General features: G+C 32.8%; 1 pseudogene; it reads left to right on the top strand.

Moving 5' to 3' along the window:
* The first annotated feature begins 260 nt into the window (after positions 1 to 260).
* Positions 261 to 13,246, top strand: part of LOC135221375 (neuroligin-1-like) — a 156,844-nt pseudogene continuing 143,858 nt past the window's right edge.

Here is a 13,246-nt window from a genome sequence, read left to right as displayed (position 1 = left end):
CAAGCGATACGAGGGGGGAGATGTAGGACATTAATTTGTTCGCCATTAGCTGCAAAATGTGTGAAAGACAGAAAGAAACTATAGACTTGAGGTGAGTACGGTCTGTCGGTGCGCGCCATCATCCATCGAGGAGGGTTGGGGATGGAGGGATGTCGGTGGGGTGGGGTGTGTGGGGATGGGTCGTTGGGGGGTATGGGGAAGGGGAAGGGGGGGTATTGCGTGCGCCCAGCAGCATCATCAGCCAGCTCAGAGCAGTTGGAGTCCAGGAGCCGCGGGAGAAGGACCTCTCTGTCTCGCTCGTGGTGGTGTGAAAACCGTGTTTTCCCCCCTATCGCCAACTTTTTCGTTACATATATAAATATATCTCTCTCACTCTCTCTCTCTCCCCCTTCCCTAAACCCCCCTTGGAAAATAAACGGGGGATTCATACCGTTCCGTAGACCCGTTCCATACAAGTGCTGGTGTTCCGGTTCCTCTCAAATATCCAAAGAAAAAATAAAATAAAAAAGGAACTGCAAAGTGTTGTCTTCGTGAGATTTCCAGTGAATAACTAAACTCGTTTTAATTTTTTTTTTTCAACAGCGAGGGAAAGATATCGTCATCGAGTGGATTTATTTATTTAAAAAAAATATCCGTTAGCTTTTGCCGAGATATATATAAAAATATACTGAAAATTCCAATAGGTATATAGTGACTCTGACATATTGTGCTTCTGAAAAGGTTACATATATATATATTCATATATATTTATATAGAATATATCGTCCGCGTTATTAGCCGGAGACTTAAACTACTAATTCTACCCTTGAGTTTTTATTTCGTCAGACGGATTTTACCGTTTTTTCCTAAAAGATTTTGGTGAGTGTTAACGTACAATTCCTTCAGTTTTTAAATTTTAAATATTTAACATCAGAGAGTTCACTGAATTTTAAATTTTAAATATTCACATAAGAGAATTCATTGAATTTTAAATTTTAAATATTTAACATCTAGAAACCATTAAATTTTTAATTTAAAAATATTTGACATCAGAGAATTCATTAAATTTTAAGTATTTAACAGAGAATTCGTACTGAATGATTGTGCATAATGACCAATTTGATATTTTAAATGATGTTCGAATATTCTACAATTAACCTGATAACGTTTTATAACAGTATTATATTATTGCAATAATGTACAAATATGCTTCTATATATATATATATATATATATATATATATATATATATATATATATATATATATATACATATATATATATATATGTATTATATATATATATATATATATATATATATATATATATATATATATACACACACACACACACACACACATATATATTATATATATATATATATATATATATATATATATATATATATATATATATATATATATATAGTTAGTTAGTATATATACATCAGTCATACATTCAATTAAGTCAATACAATTAAATAGATACAGATTCACACACACACACATATATATATATATATATATATATATATATGTGTGTGTGTGTGTGTGTGTGTGTGCATGTGCATGTTTGTATGTGTGCGCATGCATGTGTACGTGTCTGCCTTTGGGGACAAGCATTCCGAAATGCGGAACAAGGTATAATTCCATTTAATTGGTAAGCCAGACAGACTAATAACATTACCAGACACACACATACACACACACACATTATATGTTTGTGTGCACGCATGTGTATGTATGTGCGGTGTACGTCTGCGTAAGTGGGCGTATTTTACGTGATATTTTTCTCTATATATTTTCCTTCATGCTGTAAAACGTTAAGAATTAAATGGGAAAATAATAAAATTACCGAAATTTCAATACGTTGTATATAGTATATATACATTATATATATATATATATACAATATATATATATATAGATATATATATATATTATATATATATATCTGTATTAATATATATATATAATGTATATATACTATATATACACGTATTGAAATTCGGATAATTTTATTATTTTCCCATTTAATTCTTAACGTTTTACAGCATGAAGGAAAATATATAGAGAAAAATATCCACGTAATTTCAGTAATTGAATCTGAATTTGATTTACTCTTTAAATGGAACCGCCTTATTCTTTGGAAGCTTGAATTTCAAGTCAGTTGCCCTTTGGTGGGGCCTGTTCCATGTGAGTAGGATTCATTTTGAATATAATAACTAATAACAATAATAATAATAATAATAATAATAATAATAATAATAACAATAATGATAAAGGGTAAAATGTAAACATAATTACTCTGGTATATCTAAAAGAATTGATTATACCACTATATATATATATATATATATATATATATATATATATATATATATATATATATATATATATATATATATATATATATACATATATATATATATATATATATATATATATAATATATATATATATATATATATATATATATATATACTATAAGTGGTATAATCAATTCTTTTAGATATACCAGAGTAATTATGTTTACATTTTACCCTTTATCATTATCATTATTGTTATTATTATTATTATTATTATTATTATTATTATTATTATTATTATTGTTATTATTATATTCAAAATGAATCCTACTCACATGGAACAGGCCCACCAAAGGGGCAACTGACTTGAGATTCAAGCTTCCAAAGAATAAGGCGGTTCCATTTAAAGAGTAAATCAAATTCAGATTCAATTACTGAAATTACAGATCCAGAATCACAAGTGATCACTGATCAGTTTAACGATCTTGAGAACCGGTTGATTTTTAGTGCGATTTATAACTGCGCTTTGGCAGTTTGTAAAGCACCGCTAATGACGAGCCAATGTCCATCGCCATTTACAACATTTATTTAATGGTTTCTGCTTTCTCTGCCGTCCGATACATCTGCATTGGAGATATTTTGGTGCTAGTACTAAGCAGTGCATGGAAAATGTATTAGTACTAAACACCTTATGATAAATGCACTAGTACTAATCACCTTATGGTAAATGTACTAGTACTAATCACCCTATGGTAAATGCAATATATATGTAGAACTAAGCAACCTGTTGTAAATTTACTCATTTTTATAGTATTAAACATCCGTATGGTAAATGTACTAGTACTAAGCAACGTATGGTAAATGTACTACTACATATCCACGTATTGTAAATTTACTAGTACCTACTAAGCAATGTATGGTAAATGTACTAGTACTGAATACCGTATGGAAATGTACTAGTACTAAACACCGTATGGAAATGTACTAGTACTAAACACCGCATGGTAAATGTTCAAGTACTAAATACCGTATGGTACTAGTACTTAACACTGTATAGTAAATGTACTAATACTAAACACCGCGTGGTAAATGTAATAGAACTTAGCAACGTATGGTAAATGTACTAGTACTAAGCAAAATATGGTAAATGTACTAGTACTGAGCAAAATATGGTAAATGTACTAGTACTAAAACACCGTAATGGTAAATGTGCTAGTACTAAGCAACGTTGGTACCACATGTAGAGCAGACAGCCGCGTTAAGATGGCATTTATTGATATAATTTGTTAACTACACAATACAGAACTGGGTGTAGTATATAATACTTTGATCCCTAAGGGGCTAGTACTAACACTGCTTCCGCCATGTTTACTACTTCTAGCACCACGGAGCAGGTGAAGCTTAGATAACAAGCCAAGTAGTAACGATTTTTTTATATAGGTATCTGAGATGGCTTAGTCAGTCAGGTTTCCAATGTATTCTTTTCTCGTGCCCTTATTTATTTATTTATTTTTTTTTTCTTTAACGGATTTCTGACCTCGCTGCCTTCTGCTACATCTGTACCAGAGATTTTTGTGTGTGTCTTTGATGGCTTAGCCAAATAGGTTCATTATTTTTCGCTTTTTGCTCTTGTGACCCTTATCTTTATTTGATTTTCTCTTGGTAACTGTTGCTACATACGTTGGGTTAATTGTTATTCCTATATAGCATTCTTTTAGGTGGTTTCTTGTGTTTTTAAATCTCATCAATGTTGTCACACATTTTGCGTTAAATCTAACGGTTTATTATTTTTATTTTACTTTTCTCTCCTTTTTGTTCCAAGTTGTACTACGTTCGTTCATATTGGGATCATCGTCTGATCTTTGAAGATTTGTCTCGATAATACTCTATTAATTTGTGACTTTAGCGTTGTACTTTATATTGTTAGATTAATTGTGATTGGTTCTCTCTCTCTCTCTCTCTCTTATTGAAGTAATCCTTAATGAGTTTATTTCATAAGTTACATATGGAGTATCTCTCTCTCTCTCTCTCTCTCTCTCTCTCTCTCTCTCTCTCTCTCATCATAGATAGAGGTATAATTATTAGTCTTTCAATACGTTACGCGCGGATTCATAAGTAACTTGATCTCTCTGTCTCTCTCCTCTTGATGTAATACTTAATTAGATTTTTCATACGTTACGTATGGAGTTATACGTAACTAACTCTCTCTCTCTCTCTCTCTCTCTCTCTCTCTCTCTCTCTCTCTCTCTCTCTCTCTCTTCTTGAGGTAATTCTCAAACATTTTCTGTTTCATACATTACATACGGAGGCATAAGTAACTCTCTCTCTCTCTCTCTCTCTCTCTCTCTCTCTCTCTCTCTCTCTCTCTCTCTCTCTCTCATCAAGAATATTCCTACAGATTTTCTCTCATTCAACTTATTTCTTTTTCTGGCTTGAAATGAAGCGAAAAATATTTCTTTTAAAGAAATATATTTCCCTTGATTTCATGTCAATGTTTTGTTGATGACTCCTACAGTATATATATATATATATATAATATATATATATATATATATATATATATATATATATATATATAAAGTTCTTCCATATCACTCTTATTACTGGAAGAGTATCTTACCCGAGATGCTCTTCCCTGAGTCCTGTCATCCTGACGTGTATAGCTGCCTTCTTTAACCTACATCATCTCTCTCCAGATCGTATTCACTCCTCTTGCTGCTATCATCCTAACTCTCTCGTGATGCCCCAGTATTCACCCCCCCTTTGTTTCTCTGCAATTTGCCCCTCTCTGTCTCTCTGTCTCTCTCTCACATCTCCCATCTCCCATCTATCTTGAGAGATGCTGCGAGTGCTGCCCAATGACTCGTTGCTCTCTTCATACACTCTGGAGATCCACTCTCCTTCTTCTCCTTCTCTTTACTCTGGGTTATAGTGTTCTTCAGGTCCATCTTGAGAATTTGTTTCATGATAAGAAATAGTTAGCATTCCCAGACTTCAAAATTGTTGGGGGTACATTGTCTTCTCTTTTCATCTGGTGAGAAGCACACTGCTGTTTCTTCCTGGCCTTGATCGATTGGCAGTAAATTGTCCTTGCTCTCTCTCTCTCTCTCTCTCTCTCTCGTCTCTCTCTGTCCTCTCTCTCTCTCCCGCTCTCTCTCTCTCTCTCTTCAATTTGTAAGTTGTTGTAATAACAACAAATGAATCACGTTATCGATACGAACAGCATCTCTCTCTCTCTCTCTCTCTCTCTCCTCAATTTGTAAATTTTTATTGTAAAAATAACAAGTGAATCACATTATCAATACGAGCAAAAGCTCTCTCTCTCTCTCTCTCTCTCTCTCTCTCTCTCTCTCTCTCTCTCTCTCTCTCTCTCTCTCTCCTCAATTTGTAAGTTTTTTGTAAAAATAACAAGTGAATCACATTATCGATACGAACAACAGCTCTCTCTCTCTCTCTCACAACTGTTTTTGTTATTTCAGTTTCTTGTAAGTAATTCTTTCATTTGGTTTAATTCAAGTTCCATTTAGTCTCGATTATACAACACTGACTGCTAACAATTTTTAGCTTACATTTGCCAATTTTGTTTTTATCTAACTACAGCTGAACCTATTCTATTATAACTTTCTTCGTTGCGAATTAATTGGGTTCAATTTCGTTGGTCAACTGCCTTTATCCAAATGATTTTCCCCACTGTAAATTCATTCTGGCATTTTCTGGCCGCCCCCCCCCCCCCCACCCCAAAAAAAAATCCAGTATTTTTCTGACCCGAACCGAAGGCCTTCATTTCTTACCTCGTTTTTCCATAAAAGCAAATAACCTGCGAGACCTCCCGTCACAGGATCCTTTTGTATAGAGTCCCAAGGGCGCCTCGTAACCGAGGGAATATCTGTTTTCTCACGAATTCCATTGCCTCGTTTTCCAATACAAATGAGTTCGAAGTCATGGGCTTCCTTGGGAAGCGTCCGGTTATTTGTGCTTCCCTTATTTCTCCTGTTGAAGTTTGAAGTATGCGTTTGTTTACACAAGGTTTGCCTGACCTTTTGACATGTCAGGTTTTGTTGGTGTGATCATTTCAGTCTATTGAAAGTGGGAACAGCTGCGTAAAAGTAACTGAATACCTACAGTCAGAGTCACCATAAATTGGTTTTATACTTTCTTACTTTAAGATTCTTTTACTTGGTTTAATTGGTTTAGTTTTTGGTTTATTGTCTTTTCTGTTTATATACTGGTTTCGTTCTGATTTATTGTCTTTTCTGTTTATATACTGGTTTCGTTCTTGGTTCAATTAGTGTAGGTGTGATAATTTCAGTTTATTGAAAGTAGGAATAGCTGCATAAAAGCTAAGTTCCAAAAAGCCAATTTGTAACAGATCCAAATGCATTTGATCTAAATAGAAATATTCTAAGAATAAACAAGGAAAAAAATACTTAGGTAGCCAAAGATATTTGCATTTGACAGTAGTGTGATTAATAATGATTCAAATAGGTGAGCAACAAATCCACATTTATGCATATATACATATATTTTAAGATAAATCTCTACAGATAACTTTCGGAAATCTGTTCGATTCCTTATTTCAATCAGATTGAAAATGGTAATTGAATAGATTCCAGAAAGCTCTCTGTACAGATTTACATTTAAATACATATACGTACCAATACATAACTAGATTTGTTTCTCCATTTAAGACTCATGCTGCTTTGATTGTTCTAAATTCAATTAGTGTAATTAGTATTAAATTAGCTAGAGTTATTAAACAGTAATGCAGCTCTCGTGTAAATCTCTAGAATGTAAACACCAATGACCTCAGTTTTGAAGACAGTTTCTAATTGATCGAATCCACAGGTGTCCTGTCAACTATATTTGTTTTCTTTTCAATATATATATTTGTCTTCTGAGCCAAGACTAGATATGTCAAGAGATATATATAAGGCCCAATAACTTCAATATAATGAACAGTTTGGAAGAATGTACGTAACATTCAGCTGAAATCTACCTCATATTTGCCTATTAGTTTCAGTATAATGAATAATTTATAAGATATAATTATTCAGTTGAAAACTTCCTAATATTCAACTTATTAGTTTCAGTACAATGAATAATTTAGAAGATATAAATATAATTATACTGGGAACTTTCTAATATTTACTTATTGGTTTCCGTATATTGAATAATTTAGAAGATACAGTTATCATTTTAATGAAGGCTGCATAATATTTACTTATTAGTCTCAATATAATGAATGATAAGATATAATTATCATTTTACTGAAAGCTTCGTAATATTCACTTATTATTTTCAGTATAATGAATAATTGATTGGATATAATGATCATTTTACTGAAAACTTCATAATATTTGCTTATTTGTTTCAGCATAATGAATAATAAGATACAATGATCATTCTGCTAAAATATGCCTAATATTTGCTTGATAGTGTTAATGTAATTTAATCATCCTTATGCTAAAAAACAGTTTTAATATTTGCCTAATAGCCTCAATATATAAAGAAATATTTGGAGGAATATAATTACCTTTCAACTGAAAGCTGCCTGATAAAATAAGGTTTTCTTGGGATTAAATGATAGGTAAAGATATTTGATGAAATAACAATTATAATTCCTCTTAGAGATTTGGTTATGGCCAATAAATATTGTAATTAATTTATTGCCATGGCTGTTACTTTTGTAAGAAAAATTGAAAAGCTTAGATCTACACTTTTAAAATATTGGTGATATTGCTTGTTATAAATCTGAAACTGAATTCAACAAACACTATTTATCTTTGCTATCATACACACAAACAAACAAACATGCAACCATAGACATATATCTTTGATAGGAATCGTACGTTTGGTTTGTTCTCATGTACAAACAAATATATATATATATATATATATATATATATATATATATATATATATATATATATATATATATAAAACTTGCAGCCTGGAGCCAGTTACAAGCCAAACTCCAATAAAAGTTCGAGAATGTATTTTTTTTTGCTTTTTTGTTGCCAAGTCTGATCTGACCGGGTTCCTCGATGGCTTAGGTACAACATATGTCCTGCATAACTTTGGGATTTAACTTTTACATTTTTAATGAATGTTTCGTGTGTCTCGCTCGTATCACGGATTAAGCGGCGAGTTATTGCAACGAAAAATCTAAGCTTGTTTTCGGTGGCTGAAGTGATTTTGGAAGCTTATAATCGTAGGGCTAGCTAATTTGACGTGGGCATAAAGATCGTAAATGAGTTTTCGTTTCGTGATGCAATTACGCTGAAATGAAATCATACGAAATTAAGTTAGTTGTCTGGTACTGGGAGCTGTTCTTTGCCTCTCATTTTGGTTATGATTTATCATGTTTATTCATTTATCGCTCACTCGGGGAGTAAGCCTGCACATTACTTTGTTGTTGTTGTTCTTGCTGGGGAGGTTAGGAAAGCCTAAAAAGGTCTTGAAAAGGTGTTTCACATTGAGTTGAATATACAGAAATTTTAGGATAGGGTATTTATGGTTTATTTATTAAAAGGAAAATTTGAAATATAGATAATTTGCATGTTAAACAGTACAGAAAAATTATTTCTCATAAAATACAGCGTATTTATTTCAATTTTCATCAGTGAAACAACTCTATTTGACCGTAGATTTTAGCATGCGCATCGAGTAAGCTGTAGGTCGGATCACGCCTTGTTTATTGTTTTCATAATCTCGTTTGATGACTCCTAAATACCGCCGTATTTTTCTCCCATACACGATGATTTGACCTAATCCATTTATATACCCATTCCATAAGGGAGAATTCATAACGGCACTTTACACTGTATTCATTCACCCATATATATCTGATAACAGGAAAGTTATTTGAGACGAATGAAAGAGAATGGTCAGATATATCAAGTTAGTAAACCAAGATAAAATATTGAAGTTAAGAGTCACCACGAATTGGTTTTATACTTGTTTTGGTTTAAGCTTGTTTTACTTGGTTTATTGACACTCCTCTTTATAAATTGGTTTCGTTATTGGTCTAATTACTTTCTCGTATTGCTTCCTGTGTTATTGCATTACTCGATGTTTGTTCAGTGGTTAGGCGAGTATCTCATATTTACATTTTTCTCGTATATTGTAAGTTGTTTTTCTTTACTCCTTTGTACACAGTTCCTTCATTATTGCATTTAGTTTGAAAAATGGCAGAATTTCACTTATTTCTTAATTTTATTGATTTTTTATCATCACATTTCAATAACGTGTACGTATGAACACACACATATACACACACACACACACGCCTAATTCACTTAAGACCTTTAATCCAAGGCTGCATTTATATATACATTTCCCCAGACTGTTTCCCTTTCTCTTGCTTTCACCCTCTTATCTTTAGCTTCCATTTTCTCCAACTACCAGCGTCTTATTTATGTTGCGTCCTTCCTTCTTTACCTTCTATTTATTGCTCCGTTTAATTGTTATTCCTTTCCTCAGTTCTATTCATCTGTTCCTCTTTGTCTTTGAGTCCTATTTTAACTGTTTTTATATCTTTTGTTTTGTTTTGTTACAAAGACCTTTCTGATATATCTTTCCTCTTTCCTTTTGCTATTTAAGTCTGTTCAAACTCTATTCCTTCTTAATACTACATAATCTATTATTCATTTTTTCATGTCTCTGTTTACTCTTGAATTCATTTCCTTCTTCTGTTTTTTTTTCATTTTTTCTCACTCATTACTTTGAATCTTTGAAGTTTCTTCACAATCATTTGTATTCATTGTGACATTGTCCTTCCGTTCCTATTTTTCGTTTCATACTGACAACATATTCATGAATGTTGTCTTTCATAATTGTTTAACATTACACAAAGACGATGATTCTCAGGGTCTTAGAGTCCTTTCTTTCTTTCTTTTCTGTTTAACGAAAAGATAATATTATCTCTTCCTTATTTTACACACACAAAGCTGACTTAACGGAATCCTTGTCTCTGTTCCAAGTTTTACACAGAGTTCACGAACTGGAAACCTCCTCTCTCTTTCCTCTTTACACAAACACACAGTTCATGAACTGGAATTTAACACACACAAAGTTCATGAAGAGGGGTACTAATCTCTCTTCCCTGTTTTCAACGCAAAGTTCTTGAAGAGAAATTTTGTCTGTCTTCCCTGATTTAAACGCACAAAGTTCAGGAGCTGGAATACTCATCTCCTTCTTGTTTATACACACACCCACAAAGTTCATGAACTGGAATACTAATCTCTCTTCCTTGTTTTAAACACAAAGGTCGTGTACTGCATTCATTGGCTCTTTATCGTGTTTAACACAAACAAGTCCCATCAACTTGAATCAGTGTCTCTCTTTCCTGTTTTAAACACAAAGTTAATGAATTGGAATCCTTGTCTCTCTTACCTGTCTTACACAAAGTTCATGAACTTGAATCTTTATCTGCCTTACCCGTCTTAAACAAAGTTCATGAACAGGAGTCTCTGAGCTCCTTACCCTTACTCCATTCCCAGTATTATATATACACAAAGCTCAAGAACAGGAATACTTGTATCTTGTTCTTGGACTGGAATACTTGTCTCTCTTACATGTGTTAACAAAGTTCATGAACTGGAATCCTTGTCTCTCTTTTCACACTAAGTTTGAAAATTGGAATTCGTGTCTCCCTTCTCTGTTTTAAACACACTAAGTTCGTGAACTGGAATCTTTGTCTCTTTAGAACCTGTTATACAAAAGTTCACGAACTGGAATCTTTTATCTCTTTGACCTGTTATTCACAAAAGTTCGTGACCTAGAATCTTTTATCTCTTTGACCTGTTATACACAAAGTTCATGACCTGGAATCTTTTATCTCTTTGACCTGTTATACACAAAAGTTCATGACCTGGAATCTTTTATCTCTTTGACCTGTTATAACACAAAAGTCACGACCTGGAATCTTTTTTATCTCTTTGACCGTGTTTATAACACAAAAGTTCATGACCTGGAATCTTTTATCTCTTTGACCTGTTATTCACAAAAGTTCGTGACCTAGAATCTTTTATCTCTAACCTGTTATACACAAAGTTCATGACCTGGAATCTTTTATCTCTTTGACCTGTTAATCACAAAAGTTCATGACCTAGAATCTTTTATCTCTTTGACCTGTTATACACAAAAGTTCACGACCTGGAATCTTTTATCTCTTTGACCTGCTATACCCAAAAGTTCATGAACTGGAATCTCTTATCTCTTTGACCTGTTATACACAAAAGTTCGTGACCTGGAATCTTTTATCTCTTTGACCTGTTATACACAAAAGTTCACGACCTGGAATCTTTTATCTCTTTGACCAGCTATACACAAAAGTTCATGAACTGGAATTTTTAATCTCTTTGACCTGTTGTACACAAAAGTTCATGACCTGGAATCTTTTATCTCTTTGACCTATTATACACAAAGTTCATGACCTGGAATCTTTTATATCTTTGACCTGTTATACACAAAAGCTCACGAACTGGAACCGTTCTTTGCTATTTCCCTTCATTTATCACCATTATGTTCCTTTCTCCTCCCTTCATCGACCAGTTAGTTCTTCCCCACACCCATTACTCTCAGTGCCTGGCATTCCATAATGATATTCACCCTTATTTTCGTTCCCAATTACTTCGGGCGTTCTTTATCTCCTGGTCGTCCCTATTTTGCTTCGCTCAACTGCAGTTATTTCATCCGGCCCTCTCTGGGTCTGACCTTTTAAAAGCTCTACTGCTCGCGATCCTGTATTTATTTCGGTCATAATCTGTTTCATTCAGCTAGATATCTTTTATATTCTTGTGTTTTTCCGTTTCTTGTTGCCATCGTTTTGCCCTCTGTTAATGTTTGTGTTTGAGTTTGTGACTGTATCAAGAAAAGTAACCACTTGCGAAGTGTTGCATTATTTAAAAATTATTTTTAAAGCTTATTGCATTTTTGCATGAGCTAAATCTCATCTCTTACACAATGCCTATCTATCCTTCTTATTTTTCTTACTTCATTTGTTCATAATATAATTTATTGGCCTATTTTTATATCATTCTTGTCGTTTTTCATTTTCTTGTCATTGTTTTGCCCTTTCTTATTATTTTTATGGCTATGTTAAAGAAAACTAAAATGTTTTTATTTTCTTAGTTTTAAAGTATAGTGCCCTTTGCATTAGCTCACCTTTATTGGACTTGCGTCATCTTAACCAGTGCTTATTTTGGTCATACCCTGTTTCATTAATCTGTTTTAATATCATTCTTCTAATGGAGCCTTTGTTATTAAAGTCATTTTCCATTTTATTAATTTTGCCGTCCTGTGAAAATTTGCTAAAATAACTCCTATTTTCCAAAACGTATTTATTCTTTTATTTTTTTATAATAGTCTTGTCACGTTGCCTATCATATTAGCATCATTTCTGCATTATATTAATTTTACTTTTGTGTCTCTATGGTAAAATATAGTAACTCTCTTCAGACATTGTGGGGAATGTGTATGGTAAAATATTCTAACCCTCCTCAAACATTATGGGGAATGTGTATGGTAAAATATTGTAATCCTCCATAAATGTTATGGGGAATGTATAACTCTAAAAACCACAAGGCCCTCGTTACTTCAAATTTTCTTTGCTCAAAAGTATATTGCATTTTGCAATACTTAACCTTAGTTACTTAGAGCATAATAATTTTCATTTAGCCGATTTTCACACGATTCTGGGCACGTCACATTTCTTTTTTTATATTATAGATTTTATTAACTTTTTTTTACCTTTTGCGACTGTGCTGAAACAAACTAAATAATATTGGTTAATCTGAGCAATGTTGTTTTCTTAGTTTGCATATCAGCTTACCCTAATTTGTAAACAAATCCTACCTCATCTTCTTCTTCTTCTTCTTCTTTGTTCTTATCCCAACTTCCCTTTCCTACTTTCCTCCCTCCTTCTTCCATCCACTTTTAATAATCTATTATCCCCTC

Source organism: Macrobrachium nipponense, chromosome 2, assembly GCF_015104395.2.
Source record: "Macrobrachium nipponense isolate FS-2020 chromosome 2, ASM1510439v2, whole genome shotgun sequence".
NCBI classification, from domain to species: Eukaryota; Metazoa; Arthropoda; class Malacostraca; order Decapoda; family Palaemonidae; genus Macrobrachium; species Macrobrachium nipponense.
The sequence above is the reverse complement of the archived record's forward strand: the minus strand, read 5'-3'. Positions and strand labels throughout refer to the sequence as shown.